This window comes from Amblyomma maculatum, chromosome 5 (assembly GCF_055883805.1).
Source record: "Amblyomma maculatum isolate TAMU_Amacu chromosome 5, ASM5588380v1, whole genome shotgun sequence".
Lineage (NCBI taxonomy): Eukaryota > Metazoa > Arthropoda > Arachnida > Ixodida > Ixodidae > Amblyomma > Amblyomma maculatum.
The window spans coordinates 151830387-151851114 of NC_139348.1; positions in this window are offsets into that span (position 1 = coordinate 151830387).

The window sequence follows — 20728 nt, forward strand, 5'->3', positions numbered from 1 at the left end:
TCCTCATATAATATTTTACTCTGGGCTTCCCGTAGATCGAAAGATGCCCAGCCCATATCTCCCTGTACCGCCTAATTTGTAGTTTTGCTGTGGGTACCTAGTGCTAATCGTCCAACGGATCTCTGACTTATTTCTAATGTCGACTGTACCTCTGATTTTAGGCACAAAACCGCGTTTCCGAAAGTAAGTCCGGGCACCATAATTCCTTTCCAAATACCCCTCAAAACCTCATACCTATTGTATCCCCACAATGCCTTATGCTTCATTATCCCGGCATTCCTTCGCCCTTTGGCCTTAAGTGATTGCTCATGCTTTCCAATGTATGCCAATCCTTCGTTTACCCATACCCCCAGATATTTATATTCAGCTACTCTAGGTATTTCATGGCCTTGTATTTTAAGACCCTGATCAGTTGAGCCGTTGAAAATCATCAGACCCGACTTAACTGCGCTGGAACTGAAGCCTAGAGCGTCCCCTTCGTCTCCGCAATACTTAACTAGAGTTCGCAATTCTTCCAGACTCTCAGCTAGCAGCACAATATCGTCTGCATACATCAAACCGGGGAGGCGCTGCTCTACCGCCTTTCCACCTAATCTATATGACAGGTTAAAACCTAGGTTACTGTCTGTATCCTCCGTTCCAGGTTTATCATATAAAGCATGAACAGCACCGGTGATAGAGGACAGCCTTGTCTTAATCCTTTGCATACTTTGACATCCTCCGTACTTCTTATCCCTTCCCACGTAATTTCTACTTTGTTATCCCGGTATATTTCCTGTAGGAACTCTATTATCTCATAACCGATACCTTCTTCTTTTAATATGTTCCACAGGAGTTCCCTGCGTACGTTGTCGTACGCCCCGTTTATGTCCAGTAAGGCCAAATACAAAGGTCTATTTTCCACTCTAGATATTTCGATGCATTGGGTAAGCATGAACAGGCTATTATCTAAGCGCCTACCATTTCTAAAGCCGTTCTGAAGTTCTCCGAGTATCTTGTTACTTTCTACCCATGCTTGCACATTTAATTTCACCGCCTGCATGGCTAACCTGTACATAACAGATGTTATGGTAATCGGCCTGTAGGATTTTATGTGCATCCTGTCTCCTTTCCCCTTATAAATCAAATTCATTTTACTCTGCCGCCAGCTGTCCGGAATTTGCTTATTCGTTATGACTGTTTCCAGAGCTTTTAACAACGTTTCCTTACTTTTTGGACCGAGTTCATTATTCAGCTTGATCGCAATTCCATCTATTCCTGTAGATGTGTTTTTAGGAATATTTTTTTCTGCCTTTTTTCAGTTTAGATTGGTCAGTTCTAAGCTGCTTTGTATTCTGCTACCTTGTGTTGCTTCCTGATTTGCGGAGAATGCCCTATCGTCGCTCTTAAATGACTCGGCTATAACTGATGTAATGTAGTTCACTGCGTTGTCTCCCTTTAAACAATTTCCCCCGTTATCTTGAATTCGATCCTGCTTTATTTGATTCTTCTTCCCTAGCCAGCTTATATGGTTCCAGAATTTTCTTGCTCCACCTCTAGAGGCATCGTGTATGTCAGCCATCCAGCGATCGGTGGACTGCTTTATTTTACTTTGGACGAGGGCCTGTACCTCAAGTTTCTTTTGTCGATATTTTTGGTCGATTTTCTCCTGAGATACCTGTGCTTTCTTTGCCACTCGGTGTTCCCTTGAAGCAGCCCGTCGTTGTCCCATACCTTCCCTGATTTCCTTATTTCACTAGCTCGTGGCTTCCTCTTTCCATTCCAGCGGTTTGCTACTTTAACCTCCTGAATTTTCCTCCTTATGAGTAGTTCTACCTGTTCATAATCCCAGTCTTCCATGGGGCTTTTCTCTATTGCTTCCTCTATGTCTGCTGCTATCTGCGCTATTTGATCGTCGTTTAATTTTGCGTTTACGTTTTGTCTAAGTTCCATTTCTCTTTTCATCAAGGGCCCCATCTGCAGACTAATACGTTTATGGTCACTTCCCAGACTACACTCCCCTTCTTCGTCTATTTCCATTTTTGTAACCTTGCTATAAATTTCCTGCGACATTAGACAATAGTCAATGGTCGTCTGCCTGTTGCGGAATTCCCACGTGATTTGGCCTTCACATTTTGTTTCTCTATTTACTATAACCAGATCGTGTCGCTCACAGAAATCTAGCATTAGCTTCCCGTTACAATCCGTGTATCCATCCAGATCGTCGATGTGGCCGTTCATGTCCCCCAGTAGAATAATATTGGCCCCCTTTCCAAACTGGCTTATATCGTTACTGAGACATTCAACAAGATCCTTGTTTTCTTACCTGCATCGATGTCCTGTTCCTACTACCCCTAGCCATGTCCTTATGCCGGCAATTGTTCCTGAAACCCAGATATGTTCTTTACAAGATGATTTAATTCTTTGCCAATTTGTTCCCTGGTGTATCAACATACCTACCCCTCCACCCTTTTTTTTCCGTTCTCGTTCTGTTGCACCCTTCCCAGACGTAGCCTTCTATAAACGGCGGATCTTCTAGATCCCTGAGATGAGTCTCGCAAAGAGCGTACACACCTATTTTGTCATCCTTCAACTGCTGCTCTATCTCTAGCCATTTCGCTCTTTTTCTACCTCCTTGCATGTTTCTGTAGCTGATCCTAGTGCTACATTTCTTTTTTGTACTTTTCTTTCTCGACCTACTCTTTGCCATTTTGGGGGGCTCAGCCTCCATTATTACACTTTCTTCTGCTTCACTTCTAACTACCTCTGTGCACGGAGTCCTCGCGGACCCCCTAAAAAAGCTACAGCCCTGCCTGCCAGGCGCCAGCCGATCTCTGCTCCCACCCTTCTGTTAAAATGAATGCCATCTCGCTGAAAAGCCATACCAAAACCTGCTTTATGTACCTCCCTGTTTACCTCAACCACTTCGAAACGCTTCTCCAGGCTTAACTTTCTTATGTCCTGATTAACTGTCATCACGTCCTTTTCCAGCTTTCCGTTCAATCCTAGCACCTCTGGTACTGTGCATACAACTATCTGCGTCTGCTGTGCTATCTCCCTGATCTCGTCAACTCCCTTAGCTAAACTTTCCACCACTCCTGCAGCGTCACCATTTAGGACATCGTTTAGCCCCGCGGCTACTATTACCATACTGCGCTCTGCGGAATTCTTCAACAGCCTATTTTTACTCTCTTTCAGTACTGCCCTAATTGTTCTCCCTGGGAAGACTCCAACCAACACTCTCTTATCACCCTTTACACGTTCCAAGATATCTCGCTTGCACCTTTTCATGTTAGAATCTTCGGCGATAAGCACCTGGGCCTTCTCTCTCCCTCTCCTAACTGTTGGCTCCTGCTTTCGGTTATCTGTGTCCTTATCTCTGGGATTTCCATTCTTCCTTACTTCTTCCTTTTTTTCCGGCTTCTTAGCTGCTTCTAAATAACTCTGACGGTTCGGATCCGCCTGACCTACTTTGCTTATGCCTTCCATGCCAGTGCTGGCCCCAGCCGGTAGCGAAAAAAAGCAATAATAGGTTAAAGAATGCAATAACCATAAAGAGTGAGCCAAAATGCTATATCCTATCCTTTGAGCCCGATGCCCAAAAAAATTCATTATTGACGGGCAGATAGAACTACATTGTGTCGAAGGCTTGAAGTGTTGACAAAAAAAAAAAAAAAACACAAATAGCGTCATAAGCTTTTTTTTTTTTTTAAATAAGACTAAGAAGGAGGGGGGGTAATGTTTTTGGGCTTGCGTTAGTGAACATCTCAATATCATCAGTGCACAGCAGAATAATGCTTGTTCCTAACTGGCCCTGAACTGCAAAGACTTAGATGGAAACACAACACGTGTTGTTCTACGTTGAGCCGCTGTTATGGGTAACATGCACCAACTCGCTACTCAAGTCGCTCTTCTAACTGGTCCTATCTCCTATTCAGGTCTCCGAATGCTTCCTCTAAGAAAAGAGGTAAATAGAATCTTGCTTTCTCTTTGAAGATATCTTCCAGCAATCTTAAATATGACTCATTAATACACTCATTCCGCAGTGCGTGTATGTCTATGAGGTGTTAAACGAGTTGAGTGCTTTCTCTTTTTAATAAAACCATATAAATTGCATAGTTATATTCCGAACATTTTTCTATCTCCTAGTTGATAGTTTATAAATGGTCTATACTGTTGAGAAGCATTTAAAAAAGCCCGCTGGATCCTTTTGTTTATTGAAGTCTGTGGTTTACCGAATTCTATTAGCGAACCCCTTTGTGAATACTGAGCGGAAGGGTCTATAAGATTCCAGTTCTCTACTGCTTTGTAACAGAGACAGCCACCATAGAATGGCCATGCAACAAGAACAATACGGAAGGAGCTGTATATACCAGGTTTGATTATATCTTTTATATTTGCTAGCAATGCCAGCGCCACGATGAACGATTGTATAACCAAATAGAACGGAAGCATTCAAGCTGCATGCGAATCGATAATATAATGCAAAAAGCGGTCTTTGCAGCCAAATATGACCTCTGGTGACAGCTGGGACAGGTTCCTAGGGCAAAATTGCAGGTAGGAAACAGGCGGAGCTGTGACAGATGGTGAGCATATTAAGCGACAGCTTATGCAGGTCGAACAAGCTGTCAGCGTCGAAGCAGTAGTAGTTGAGTTGTAGGCTGGGCGGAGCGGAAATAAATCAGGGGCTGCGTAAGCAAAATCGTATGATGAAAATCTGTGGTTATAGAGATTGATGACTTATTTTGATGTAATATGCGATGACGAATTAATAAAGTCATTGTAAGTAATTGACTATTTCATGAAATAAAGAAATGAAAAAAAAAAGTTAAAAAGAATGACAAACGACAGCCCACATATATGAGCAGGGCAGATGCTTTATTAAAAACAAACACTAGTTACTGCGAATTGCGATGGTTTCCAACTCTGTATTGGGCCTTGCGCTTCACGCATTCCTTGCCCTTCGTGTTTCTTAAAACAGGCGTTAAATTAAGGGCGTTGTAATGACGTGCAATAGAGAAGAAAGAAGTTTTAATTTCAAATTGGCACGATAAAAATAAAACAAAAATGTACTTTTGGTGAAGAAAATGTTTACAAACGACACTAAATGCAGTTAACTTCAATGCTAGTCAACGTAGAGATTCTTTCGCGAAGTTTTAACTTAACCCAACCGCGAGATAAGTGTGCAATTGTTCCTTTAGGGGATGATTCTCGTCGCCGTTCCCGTTGAGACTCACAAACTCTCTGGATGAGAAAAAAAAATTGGAAAAGGAGTCTGTTCCTCCTGTACTCGATGCACTTTCTTGCTTTGGCGGGCGTTATTATCCTCTTGACGTATCATGTTTAGTATTCGTCGAGAATTTTGGCGCCGTAAAGTCGAGTGCTGCTTGAAAAGGATATGGCCCGAAGGCGAAATAGGGGACGTACGGCAAGAGTGGAAGTCTTGAGAGCGTTCGCAAGAGGGACTCAAAATCTGTGCTCTCGCTTTCTGTTCTTGGATATTCTTTCCACCTCACTCAACTCTGCTTGGAGCGGCATGTGCGAAAAGCAAAATTGGTCGTTTGAAATAAACAGAAAAGTTTGCAAAGGAGGGCTCTTTTGAACGCGAGAAAAATAAAGCACGGTGTAGTTAATACTGTCGCTCAAACGGTTATGCGCCGTCGGTTTACCGATCTTTTTTTTTTTTTTTTTTAATATATCAGTGCAAGAATGTTGTGCAGCGTACCATTGTGCGACTCTTGATTCCATGAAATTATAGTGCAACCAGAAATTAAGTTTTTTGATGCTAAGCAAAACAGAGTATACACGAGACAATGATGAAGGCAACATAACGGGCGGAGTGTGTGTACGACTGTGAATAGCACCTTGCTTAAGTTGTGAGAAAATTCATGTCACAACGCCATGTTAACAATTAACGCAACGGTAGTATCTCTGACCTTCGGAAAAATTTAGGAATTTGCTGATGATAAAGGAATCTTATCTATTTTATTCGTACCACTCTGCGGTTGAAAGCTAAACATTTCGACAGATCTGCCTGTCTGGTTGGGTTGATAACTAAATAAAACTTGAAATTTCTCCATTCTCCCCCCCCCCCCCCCCCACCTTTTTCTCCCCCTCGACCATTCCTTTACTTATAGCTGCACGCAGCCCCGCGTCATGCACCCCTGAAGAAGGAGCCGAGCCGGCTCCGAAACGTCGGGTTTTATAAAATAAAAGTGTTGGTTGGAGAAATTTCAAGTTTTATTCACTCTGCGGTTAAACTCTTCTAAATACATTGTAAAAACCATTTTAAATACAGTGTACTAACCTGCCGCCCCCCCCCCCCCCCCCCCTCTTTATTTTAAAGCCACTGGCGCGCAGCGCGATAATTTTCTGCGGCTCTACGCTGCTCTAGCTTAGGTCTCGTGCCTCGGTGCAGCGTACACCTTCACCCTCAGACGTTTTCTTTTCGCATTCTGTCTTCTAATACATCACCTTGTAGCTTGCTCTGTGCCAGCTGGCCGCTCATAGGCGTAATTTGTACTTCGCCGCATAGCTGCAGTGGTGAGAATTTGTCGGGACAAATATTTGCGCGCTCAAAATTATTGAGTTAGTTCAGTAATTCGAGGCTCGCACTCGGCTCTAGAATTATACTTCAATCATACAGGCGTTAAGAGGATACAGATTCGAACTGCTCTCTAAGAACGTTTCAGGCATGCCACTGTTTCCAGTCTATAATGTGCATCTGGAAGGATATAGTTCAGAAAACGGGTTGAGTAATCGAATCACAACCCGCGGCCATTTTCAGCGCGCAATCTGATCAATTGTAGGAGAATCCGCAAGTTAAAGAAAATTCGCGTTTTTAATTTCCTTCATAAGCTACGCTGCGATAATCCACAGGAGAATGTAATCCATAGCGCATGTCGAAACATTCATCATCATCATTGTTTGTTTCCAGAATGCCAAGTGTCCATACAAAGCAGCACAATACAAAGCATCTCTATGAATGAACATCCGAGACAACGATAAAAAAACTTTGATTTTCATGTGAGTGTCAGTATCACAGGCAAAATAAACACAATTAATTCACAACTATCACACCAAAAAAAGGTAACAAATATAAGTTACTGAAAACCAAGTTTCTTCAAGCAGAAGTCAGCAGAAAAAATAGAGGCCGTCAGCATTTGGATGGAAGAAATTGCGTTTCTCTCTTCTGGTAACAGTTGTCAGGTCGATACCTTAGTTTACAGACTTTTTAGTAAGAATGGTAAACTGTGTTGTAACGACTCTAACATCTATTCAGCGAGTCTGAGTAATAACGAGTCACTTCTCACAGCTACGGTTGAGGGGATAAGTACTGCACATTGTTAACTTAGATAAGGATTTACGCAACATTTCAAACATAATTTAGCTGAACAGAAATAACTACATAGAGCAGACCTTATATAATGTTTTAGGAACTTATTATCATTAATCGAGAGAACAGTTATTCAGACCGTTATTGTTAGATACATAGGCGATGTAGCGCAGCGGCCTGCTTTGTAGACACAATACGTTGTTAATGTTGTGCTGTGGGGTGTCCTCGACACCAATGTAGTATAGTTAATGCGCATTGAAAAGAGGGCGTAGTAAACTTGTAAGTCTGCTTTTTCGCGGAAAAAAGGGTGACATCGCGAATGGTTTCCAGTGACTGATGAAGGCGATTTCAAAATTGGTTCAATGTTATGGATTCGCTTCATATCTGCAGAAAATATTACATCGGTAAATTTATGCTTTGCTTTGCTTTGCTTTGGGGGGTTGAACGTCCCAAAGCGACTCAGGCTATGATAGACGCCGTATTGGAGGACTCCGGAAATTTCGACCACCTGAGGTTCTTCAACGTACACTGACATCTCACAGCACACGGACGCCTTGCTTTTCGCCTCCGTGGAAAAGCGGCCACCGAGGCTGGAATTCGACCCCGCATCCTTGAGAACCCGTATTTCATTTATATCAATTGATATGTTACCAAACGATGCCCATTTTGGCATACACGTCTGTTTGTTTGTGGAAGTGGAAGTTTCTTATTTAGATTTATTGACTTTGATTTCTTCATGGCGTGCTCTCGCATATGCACAACAATTAATATCCTAAACCAAATGTGGGAGCCAGCTGTCTATGTTGCAAAGGCTTCACAGGCGGTTTGTAAACAGCCCATGCTCTACAGGCTGCTCTACGGGTAGCATAAGCGAATGAACAGCAGAGTTCGTTAGCCATAGAAAAGAAAACTGCGAAGAGTTTTAGAATAAATAATCTTCTAGATATATTTAGGTTTCCTCTTCATATCTGCTTTTCGTACTGGCAACAGGAAGCTTCAGAACGGTTGATTAGTTCACTGCGTCGCCCTAACACTCAATTGTTCTCCTCTATTAGTCCAAAAAAGGTAGCATAAGATCTCTCATGAATCTTCGCCGAAGAGACTTGGTCGTAACACTTGGCAACATCTGTTTCTGAGAGTTGCACAATCCGGCAAATGTATCCTATTTTTTGGCACGGGTGGCGTAAATAGATGAAATAAACGACAGTGCGGAAAACCGATGACACCACATTTAAACATAGCGGAACCTGAGCAGCAAAAAAAAAAAAAAAAAACATGCTCTAAAGAGGAATTAGCCGGGCCAGTTTGTAGAGCTTAAAATACAGTTTTAAGAGCGCGGGACACACGGCAAAAAATATTCCTATGTTTCACGGTCCTGCAATTTACGTTGTTAAAGCTTTGTGTTAAAAACTCAGGCTCCCGTATGTAGGGCAGCATTCCACATCGTCGATGTAAAAAGTATACAACTTCTGCTCCGAACTGTGGCGTCAATCCTTGTTCTCAGGCGCCGAAGCAAAAGGCGAAGTCGAGTGCCAAGCTATGGCGCCCACTATGGGATATTATAGACTTTGCCAACCCCAGCTTCAAGCCCAAAAAACTGCTTTATTTCGAGTGCTTCGTTTTGCTTCTCTTCTTGTCTGCAGTTTCTATTTTAACGCTTTAAAAACCTTACTGGAGCGACCATACGCTTAGCAGCGGTTTTTTAGAGGAGCGACGTTTACGCACACAATGCAGGGGGCACGAAGATAGCAACGACTTTCACTTTAAGCAAAATTGGTTAAAAAATGTCTATAATTTAGCAGTGGGTTCGAGGGCGCTATTGCAGTTCTGCATCTCTATATATCTATGGTCTCTCTGGCAACATAAACGGATCAATTGCACAAAAGGACTCTTTATCTTCAACGTTAGCCTAACTCACATTTAAGATGGAGGTGAAAAAAGATTGAAAAGCAGATCGTATTGCATTTGAGATGGAGTTCCACCCAGTCCGTTTGTAGTCTGCTTCGGTCCCTGAATAAAAAAGAGCAAACACTATTAGCTAGAACACTATCAGGTTATATATGCTTAGTGTATTGGCAAAAACATTTCTCCAAACAGTACCAGCTGTTTTTGAAGTGCTTCTAGATCAAAGCTCGAAGAGCAGTATCTCTTAGCTGATGTAATGGGTTATGGCTGTAGTTACAGGCGTCCGACTTCTCTTTTGCTGTGCGCTCACATACTATCCAGCTTCATTCCTCGACTCTAATTCAATTGAGCTTTCTGCTGTTTGCATTAGTGATCCAGCAGCTCCTCTCCCGAAACTACAGTCGCCCATCTACAACGGCCTATTTCATGATCCGCTTCAATGAAGAATGAAAAAAAGAACTGAACAAAAGAAATTTTTAGTTTTAAAGGAGCTTTATTCATTTTCTTTATATCGTCAAAATGCCTTTAAGGGGCCCACGAAAAGCTATTTACTAGAATTATAAAGTGCGTACTTGATATAGAAATCCCATCAATTTTCTCCGCAACGCAAAAATCTTTAAGCTAGCTTCATTAGCACCGAACATAGGGGCGATCAAAGATGATGCTCCTCCTCTTACCCTAAACTTAGCCCACATTGGTGCACAAGAAACAAAGGAAGAAAACAAGTCCCGATTACATCAAACCACGCCCCGTACCACTTGCCTCACTTGGGAGCGTCCAATGAGCGGGCGCGCACAGCAGCTCCAATGACTTCAGTGGGGAGGCTTGCGCGCGTTGATGTGTCGCCCAAATCGTCTGCGCAGTGGTCGCCAAGACAACTTTATAAAAAATATTTGCAAATTATCTGCCCCGAGTAAGGATTTCAAATACGCCTCGAATATTCAAAAATAAATTACTTCCATTACAAGTTTACCCCAAAAAGCATTTCAGGGGCCCTTATGTTTTAGCCTATCGTAGTGTAGAATTAGACACACCGGATTTTATGTGATATATTAGGCTGTCATTACACACTGAAGAACAAGCATTTCAGGAAATATGGTGTGAGGACCGAAAGCATAATATATATAGTCGCTTTCTCTTCGACCTCGGCGGTCTTTTTCTACCGGTTTATGAAATCTTGAACTGGAAGATCTATCTGCATTTTTCATTAGCGGTGTCACCAGCGAACACTGATTTAATGACAAAGTATAGTGCGCTTTGTAGTTAAAAGCCTGAACTAATTTTTGTCATGGAAATAAAAAAGAAACAATGAATCATTTCATTAAACGCTCAGGCAATGGGCCTGCTTCCTCCCAATAGAAAATTATGACGTTATATTCGTCTGTAGAGATTCAAAGGAAGCTTTCAGGAGTGTACCGCTAAATCCTCGTGGCCTTTGTACGTATGTTGGAAGAAAAGGCTATGGACCGTACCGTTGTTCTTTTGTTCTAAGAGTTCTGGCCTAACTAACCGACAGTGAGCAGCTGGCTTGTGCAGGGGCAACAAAGCGGGACCACTTTGGCGGAACAATTAATTGCCATTGTCGGACCTGGCCTGTGTGTTCATCTACCAGAGTGTGTCACAATGAAGTTGACTGAAGCCTGCTGAACTGCTGAAACCTTTTGTGAGCATTTAACTATATGCGCGCCTTGCAATAAAGAGCATGAAGCCAGAACTGGTGTCCAGATGTGTGAGACATTGACGAGAAATATTCGCGCTTCTGCGGGTTAAAAGCCTGCTTTTTTTTTAGCTACTTTTCAGTATTCTAAGCGAAGCCTATACATTCTATCCTCATGCTTCGACCTCAATAAATATTCTTCATCCATGATCATATTTCCACTTTATTACTTATTAAAAAAAATCAGCGCTAATAGAAAGTGTCTCTGTACATTTAACTGGATGACATATCCAAAATTATCTTAGGGCAATTACGATACTCCTAATTTAAAAGTGACATCAGCTAGTTGAGCATTTTTGCGATATATTGAGGAAAACATTTTGAGAAATGCTAGTACACTCTTATTCTGGTTGCACATAGGTTCCAGTTATAAATGGAACTTTTAAAAAAGTTCCGCCTATAAGCAGAACTATTCTAAAAGTTCCCCTTACAACCGGAACGTACGTTAAACGAGATTAATAGTGTATGTATGTATATGTGCAGGTACAAAGCAATTTTTTTTTCTAATGAGCCAAATACACGGTCTCGGAAAATACGAAAAAAGAGCAGCGAGCGAGTAGTGCAATACTCATGGCTCTTCTTTATATTCCTCTAAACGATTATGTTCGGGTAGTGATGCTTTCGTGTGTCGTAGCACGTGGTTCGATTTCACTCGCTATATCCGGCAACGGCAGCAATGGCGACATCGTATCAACCGGTCAACGGGTGCTTGAGAGCTGCGCTCTAAAACCATTAATATGATTTTTTAAACTGGAGCCTCTTTGAAATGTCAATTAAAAAAAAAAACTTGAGACATTCAGCGTGTTTCATATAAGCTGAGACATCTTCAAGGCATAAGCTAAAGACCAAGCACGACCCTCCAAGCGCGGATCCAGTCTTCAAACAAGACATGTATTTTTGCGCGGGTAACCGCCGTTCGTCTGTCGCCACAGCTCAAACTGAGCATACATTTGCTTTTATCATACTGCGACCGAATTGAAGCACACTTCCAAGCTCTATTCTCTGTAAAGCTTACACGAGGAAGTTGCAACGAAAAGGAATGCAAACTTGGCTTTCAAGCCATTGTCGGCGACACCGCACATATTACAACTGTCCGCGATTGAAGAAAATATCACAATTGGGCAACGCTGCTGAACCAAATACTGAGCGAAAGCATTAGCTGAGGGTGACAGAGCTTTCTTCTTCTTCTTCTCTTTTTCTTCTTCCTCAGCCCACATATAAAGCCCCGCTTTAACCAAGCCATATGAAGGTGCTTTAGTGGACTATAGGGGTAACATGAATGCCAGGGACCTAGCAGGCTGATTCTGACATCACCGTCCCATTTGAAATGAGAGACCCAAGTTGGCAGCTCCTGCCAGCCCACGTGGTTTGTAACGTCACGAGCGTTACGTGAATAAGACGTGGCTACCGGCTGCGCTACGCTGAAGGCTCGGAACCCAGAATAGTATTGCTTTCGCAAAAATAAAAACAAAACAGAAACAAATGCACCCCACTTACACAAGTTAAACAAATGCAAGCATGTGGTTTAAAACATCAAATTTCACTTCACTTTCGTTTTCAAGGAAAGGGATTCAAGGTAAAACTTCCGCCCAACGATTAGTGAAATAGGTTATAAGGGACCTCAGGGGTAGCGAGGCATGAAAGAATGCTGTAGTTTGAAGTGGCTTAGGAGAGTAAAGCGATAGCAGTATGATCTGGATTCATTGCACATGCAAGAATGTTGATGAAAAAGACTACATGCAATGCACTGCACAACACAGTGGCAGGTAAACACAATGGGTGATTAATTTCGCGCAGTGGACAGAAAATCTGAGCTGTGCACGCCGCTGATGGTACGAAACCCTCTATTGGTGCTGTGAGCTCATGTTTATTTTAATAATTTTAACCACCTTACCCGCAGGACAAGGAGCGTGTATACGCGGACGCGCCGGGCCGGCGCCTCCTCTCTTGCCTCATTTCTAGTCGGGGAAGGGACCGCGAGCTGTTCGTTTCAGCTGGTCTAAGCCTTCCTCAACTTTCTCCTCTCCCCGCCTACTCTTGGTTCCTTGGCTCCCTTCCTCGACGCAAGGTGCAGCAGCGATATCTGCCCGACAGAAACGAGTTCATGTAAACCCGGACGGGTCGGGCACTAAGTAGAGGATGGCTGCAGCCTTTACTAATAAGGATGGCCAGGTATCAGTCATAATGGCTGCTTGTGGAATGCGTGTAAGAAGTGTATCTCATGCGCTTGAAATTTATTGTGTCTAGTACAATTTTATTTAGAATCGGGAAATAATAAGACGACTATTAGTGAGATAACAGCTCAGTCCGAGGCGTGAGTGACCTGAATGAAGATGGGAAGAAAGTACTAACCGCTCGCTTGCAGGGTTGTGCCATATTTACAGCATTTTATCAACTCTAAGATTCTTAAGACGGTAACTAAAAGCTGCTGTCACACAAAGGAAAGCATAGGACCTTTTTAGTATTGATGAATGTAAGGCAATAATTTATCGAGGAGAATTAATAGTTAATTAACTTAGGAGAAAGTTGAATAAATTACCTGATCTCCCAGAAGAGAATCGAAATTACAGCCTCTGAATGGCCTGTCCAGGGCTTTACTACTGAACTTAGGCACCGGCTGTTCAACCTTCCACATTCTTAGATATTTATGCTGCTTGTAGCCCATCTTTCAGAGTGTTCTCTAGCGCCACGGTCCTCCATAGCACCGAGATTCTAATTAGTACTACTATACTCTAAGGGCGTCATTTTCTCTCCGTTTTAGTAGACTGCAAAAGTAGCTAGCACTTGAATGTTTCTTGTTTACAAACGCATATTCTAAGAACTCGAATAATGTTAAACAAATTTGACCGTCTTAATATACTTACGTATGCAAATACATTTTTCTCCTTTATGTCGTTTTCTGTTGGCACAGCCTTCGAATACTAGCCACAAAGGAGTTTGAGCACCCAAGTTCTTGTGATATATATAGGTTAAAACGTATTTTCCGAGCTGTTCTATTCCTATTTTTGCCTCCGGAATTCCAGACAGTCATACCGGAACGGCGGCTATGGTCTTCGGTATCGGCCACCTTCCTCTGTTTCATATCATGTGATAAGTGGATAGATTTTTATATTTAGTTCATCACTGTTTTTGTTATCATCATCAGGCTGCTGATAATGATGACCAAGATAATGACAGTATCTTGCAACAACATTTCTACCTGGAGCACCTCGCGTACATGCATTTTTTGAGGCCATTCCTCCATTCCTTCTGTTCCTTAGGAAACGCCTCCTTTTCAATCGGGGAATGGAGGAAAAGCTTTCCTCGTTAGTAGTCCGCGAATGTCGCCGACTCCCGCGCTGGCGCAACGTTTCTTCCCCGAGGCCAGCAACGCCTTGGATTTGGCTAAGGGCGAGAAAGGAGGAGATAAGTGGGGACTTCAGTGCCAGATCTCATAATGGCCATTCTCCGCTTGAGGGAGGGGGGGGGGGGGGGGGGGGGGAGCTCATTCATTGGCAGGAGGTGCCACAGACTGCCGGCGTCGCTGTACATACAAAATGCGTTTCCCTGTCGGTGAGTGCCTTTCGTAACAGGCGGCGACTTTCGTCTAAGCTACCTAATAGAAGGCCAGCGCCTGTTGTCACACTCAACCCTGTGCATCAGCAAAGCCTTTAAATTGCGGTAAGCAGTGAGCGTGCAGTTGAGGGAGCATCATAGGCGTCGTTTGTGTTGTACTGTTTGATTGCTTCAGGAAGATGAGCGAGCGATTGCGAATCTAGATATTTTCTTTGTGCAAGCGGAGCAACGTAGCGCTTCGATTGGGAAGGAGTGCTTTTTTCAGCGCAGAAAGAGGAGCAGCTTTAAGTTACCGCCAGTGGTCCTCAATACATAGTCCTCGTTTATTGATTATCCTGTTCATTGAGAAATCGGTAACAAGAAATATTACTTGAAGAAATAGCCAAGTCGGCGCTTCTGGTAATGATTAATATGCTCAGCAGCAGGAAAAACGTGCGTTATCCTTGGAATGAAGCAATGTTATTGACCGGAAGCTAAAAGTTGTCTAGATTAGTAGTGGGTGTTTCACACTGTGCGTCAAAGACACCCTCAGAAAATTCTCTTGCAATGCATAGCTTTGGTAGCCTTTAAGAAGGAGAAACAAAGAACAACTATGACAACACCTTGACCACTCATGATTTACTCATCTGTCGTAGTAATAATTCGCATGTTCCTTTGGGCATACTCGCTTGAATATTCATAGTTGGCAATAGTGACATAAAATATTTGCCACAGCTTGGAAACAACGCAGTAGCCAAGATTCTAGAGTCTTAGGACTGCCTACATGTCGCAGGTTGTCGCTCCCACAGCGACGCCGGCGTTCTACGCTTGCTTGTGCAGTGCGCGCCATCACGCGAGCGGTTGTGTGATGCCCTCTCCACTATTTTTACTTCTCTGACAGCACCATTTCTACTCCTCTTCATCCGGAAGCGAAAGCTGGAGTTGTTCACGGAGTGTAGTGAGGCTCATAAGTGACGGCTCATAAGTTGGTCCCAATCTCTACCTCAAAATAGACTAGCTATTGCCTGCTAATTGGGCAGCTAAATAGTGTTATACCATCAGGAATACTTCGCGAAGAACTCTTGTGCTACAATTTTGATATGACAGAGGAGACATTTAGCACTACATGTTTGTTCATTACTGATGCATTGCTAGCAAAAATGGCGCGCCAAGGGGCGGCAGGGCCTTGACGCAGTGCTATATGTATGGGAGTTAAGTGGGCTTTTTTATCAAGTGTCCATACTGAGCAACTTGTGTTTTCCTTTAATAATGTCATTGTTTCAATCAATTTTATTGAATCTGTTGTGAATGCCGTTGTACCATTCGCCGTTTCTGTGAGACTACAATGGCATGAGTCAAAGTTACTATGGGAATTGTGTGGCGAGCGAGCCACGATAAATGTGATGGATGCATGACGCAATAGCTGGTCTATTGTCTCTTATTAGGTCATACTACACCATCATACACATTAACTTGATGAGCACAATTAGGTTTTAACTGAAGACGTGACATTCAGTCATGTTACTTTCGTAACATTACATCCGCTGACATGTTCTGCTTTTAATACCATAAGACTCTTCCTAATAATTCTACCTGCGTTTCGATATTTGTTCATTCTTAGTTAAATATCAATATTCAAAGTTGTTCACATAGTGCGATTTGGTGCTACTATAGCTTGCCTCAGTTTACCGCACCTCGATGTATCGTTGGCCAAATATTGAGGACAATTTACTCAGTTTATTTTGCTTAAACATTCGCTTGTACTTCGGTTTGTTGTAGCCTTCCGAGAGTGCTGAAAAGCAAATGTGTGAACCGAGGCAAGTAGAGTTGCACCAAATCGCACAGTGCACTAAGTGAGGGGTACTGAATATGCGAATTGCCAAGTGCACGTATGTGCGTAGTGCGTGCGCAACAATAACCGCAACAAGAGCCATTGGCAGAAGCCATTAAGCTGTAGAGTCATAAGCTCCAAAGAGGAAGTCTATAAGTATCACAGATAGCTTCTCGGTCAACGGATTCTTCAAGAAAATTAGGTATTTGTACTTCGTATTCTTTAATCACATGCATAACTCCTCGAGATCTTGGTAATCTGAGTGCGATTGAATGACGTGATAAATATACATCTCACCGAAAATTCTTCTTGCTTCTCACACACGAGGTTGATTGATTGAGCCACTCCGGGAGGGTTGAGCTCATCAAAATACGGGGCGGCCAAATTAGGTCAATGTGCTGACGGATGAAGATTTAGGAAGGCTTTTTTGAGGGCTCCATTTCGGTCAGACAAGACGGATGATTACCCACTTTTTCTAAAACCTTCACCACGACTGTACCAGAAAACAAAACAAAAAAATGCACAAATGCACATTATGCTTGCCTAAGTTCTCTTAATCGTTCACTTTAACATATTTTCTGTCTTGGAGCTCTAAACAGAGTTTCTGCCTTAATAAATGCGGACACACAAATTATCACATTTAATTGTGACTTGTCTATATAATTTACGAACGAAGAAGAGGCAGGAGCGCTCGCACAAGGTCCGCCGCGATTCATTAAAATAATTTCACGATCATCTAGCCTCATTTTTCTATTATCTGTTCTTTGTGTTCATCGGATTGCCGCCCCGAATATTTTGGTTGGAGATGCTGCCGACGTCATCATCACTCCTCATACTGGTCCGGAGCTTCGGCGCGCTGCGTCAGATTACGGATTTCTTTCACCATCTCAGGGAATGGGGGAAAACTGCACGCACAACGGTCCTCAAGGGGCTCGTTGTGCCGTGAAATATCGCACGTTTATTGTCTAGCACAGGACATTCTTATGATTAGCTTTGTTTGAAACATTACAATATCGATGATCGTGAATCGCTTCCGGTCTGTGATGATAGAAAAAAAGTCACACCACGCCCGTTGTGCGCGCGTACTATTCAAGAACGCACGCTGGCTCGGTGGATATTTTTCTAGCAGAATCCCGTATGCTGTTATTACAGATTATTTTGCTGCGCATGTCACCTGTTTGCTGTAGATTCGCCGCAGAGAACTACCGCTTAAATGAAAATGACAAAACTTGGTATTGCATGCCATTGACATATATTTCATGCATGATCACAGGTTCGGACCTTAATTTCTATATGAAGATAAATGAAAAAAAAAAAACATTCGTGCATATGGTACTTATAAAATATTTTCAGCAGACATAGAAACAGAACATATCATTCTTTGCACGGCACGGAGAGCAAGAAGACCTCGACCCTACACTTCGCTTTACATATTAACCGCAGGCGTGGATGCCTTCCCGGTATGAGCACGTGATTAAAAAGACGCTCCTGCAATTTAATAACACCCGAAGAATGCACAAAGTAGTACATTCGGCAATTATATGTACTACACTTTATCTGCGATCTAGCAAGCCATCATCATAAGCAGCAGCAGCTGGACTACTGCAGGGCGAAGGGGCGAAGCAGCACCCATTTTCCTCCGAATAACTCGGTCCTGTAGTAGCTGCATCCATTTTACCTCTGCGAATCTCATCCACGCACCTAATTTCTGCTGCCCCTGCTACAGTGTCCTTAACTTGGAATCCAATTAGTTACTCTCAGAGACCATCGGTAGTCCTCTCTTCGCGCTACATGTCCTGCCCATTCCCGCTTCTTAATTAGAAATAGAATGTCATTAGCTCAAGTTATTCCTCTGACCCACTCTGAACGCTTCCTATCACTTAACGTTGCGTTTAGCAAGTCACGTTGAGCCTTAATGCCGTTATCAGCTTGCGGCTAAACCAGTAAAAATTGTGTAAGCAGAAATGCGAAGAGAAAGGTTGTGCGCTCGCTTTTCCGTGTACCCTTCGCTCTGGGGCTGACATAGAGCTCTTTTTATTTTGAAACTCTGTGTTCATGGATACACGCGCTGCTCTGTGCTCCTCCTGTAGTTAACACTACAGAACCGTGACAAATATACTACAAAATATTTCCTAGTTCTGTCCTTACATGATACCTTTGTTTAGCTTTGTACTACTTCACTGCAGTTCTATAGCATTTCTGTGGCACGCTTCTGTAGTTCTTAGTTCTGTAGTACATTTAGTTGTAGGTAGAAAATGTTTTCAGAATATTACTAGCCTTCTGTTGTAATTGCAGCTTCTTGGTCAAGAACTACGCAAAACTCCTTTGAGACAACAGACAATTTTGCGTGCTTTTGTTCGACTTTGGCAATTTCGTTTGCAGTAATTGTATGAATCGTTTTTCTACCGATTCCATGAATCAATTACTAACTAATGGTGGTTAAATTTGCAAATCAGTGGGCCACATTCATTTCGTTTTTGCGCTTCTTTATGATTTATAAAAAGGGAAAAAAGAACATCTGCTACTTATGATGCCAACCTGGGAGCGTAGTCTGTCCTAGCGGTGCCCATTTGTGCCTGTTTACATGCACTTACGTTGCACAATGTGCGTTTGTTTTGTATTACGCAGCCATTCAATTGAGTTCTTTGCAACAAAGATTTGACTCAGGGGACATACCAAACAGCAACCTACAGTCATGGGCACTCAGGCACCACCCAAAATATGATTAACAATCATAAATAGGTTGCGTAATCATTTCTGATGAAAGGAAACAAAAAATTCAGACATGCACATAAGTCTGCTTAGGTGTAGTGATGCGAAAGCATTGCGAGTTTTTTCTTGTCGCCTGGTGGATTTGCCTAGCTCTACGCTAGCGAATCTCAGCCGTACTCGGCCAAATAGCATATGTGTATGGCGTATTTACCTAGGTTAAATGATGGAACGGCGCATATGAAACTTCACGAAAACGACAATGTTCACGGCAATGCTGGAAAGTATTTTCCAGTTGGAACTTGATTAAGACGATATTTACTGCACAGCGCAAGACTCTGTTGCAGTTTTACACGAGGCGTGATCGGCTGCAGTGATAGTATAGGGCTCGTAGCCTGTATCAGGGAAGCTGATCTGTTCGTTCTGGCGCAGTTTAGAAGCACATTCGCGGTAATGTTTTTTTCCCAGCTGACAGTTCGTGTTGACACTCTCTGGCAGGCTCCTTCCACATCATTTATGAACTAGGAGATGCTTTCGCATTGAAACGATTGCACCACTGAGGAGTTCAGGAGGAAAAGCGATAGGTTCTCAGCTGCATTCCATTTACTTGTTTTCGTGCGCTCTGTTGCCTCATTCTTCAGTGAATCACTCGACACAAATTGTTGCTTGCGTTAGGAGCGCAAATTTTTCGGGCTGGTAGAGGGGGCATTTTTTTATTTTTATTATACATCTGGTGTTTTTTCATTGCGTCTTGGCAGCTACACGGTCTAAATTACGTCACTAATGCCTTGGCGAGTAAGATCATTTTTTTCTCTCATGACGGCTGGTATTCGGCGTAACGAGAAGTTGGCACCCCAAAGTTATGATTGGGCAAAGGGCTGCGTCATAACATTTGATCTTTCTGGATGCGGTTTTGTGAATGGTCTTTCGTAGCCATGAGAGTTCTGTTGCGTCATCTTTTTGTATAGTAATTCGGGAATTGTTCTAATAAATTGGCAGCGCATATAGGATTGACGCGAACTCTAAGACAGACACACTAATCATTTCATAAGCAGTTCTTGATTACGGTCAACACCGCACGCAGCTGAAATTCACAAGGAAAGATAAAGTTCACTACCGCTCAGGTTTCTTTTAACGCCTGTATTTCCTTTTTTCCTAACTATGGGCCAGCTAGCCCCTTATCTCCACATCCTCCTCAGCTAAAGAATGTTCAGACACTTTCATGGGGTCATTATTAGGGTTTGTTTCAAGCGCACTTGCACGCACGGGTAGGCGGCAAGCATGGTGTAGTATCAAAACAACTCTTTAATATTTTTGTTTCAACCATCAGCCGCACAGCGCCTTTTTTGCCTCGTCGTGCGCAGTGCTTACGAAACCAGGGTTTGAGTTGTCAGCTTAACTTAGCTCCCGTAGGCGCGAAGTAAAGCAGAGCCCGGATGTACGCTGTGTCTCTTAACGCAATATCTCGTTTCGAAATCGGGCTGAAAACTTTGCCAGACCGTTTATTTTTCTCTCTAGCGCGGAACCCTGATATTTTCTGTTTGGTGCGAATCAAGGGCTCCAAGTAACTTTTAAAGGTCTCAATCGTGACGTAAAATCCGGTGACAGCGTTTAGTTTATAATTTTGGGATCAAGCATTTTTGTATCATGTTTCATGGCAAAATATCACACGTTCCCTTACTTCGAAGGTATCGGAAGGGACCTTTGCCGCGGCAAA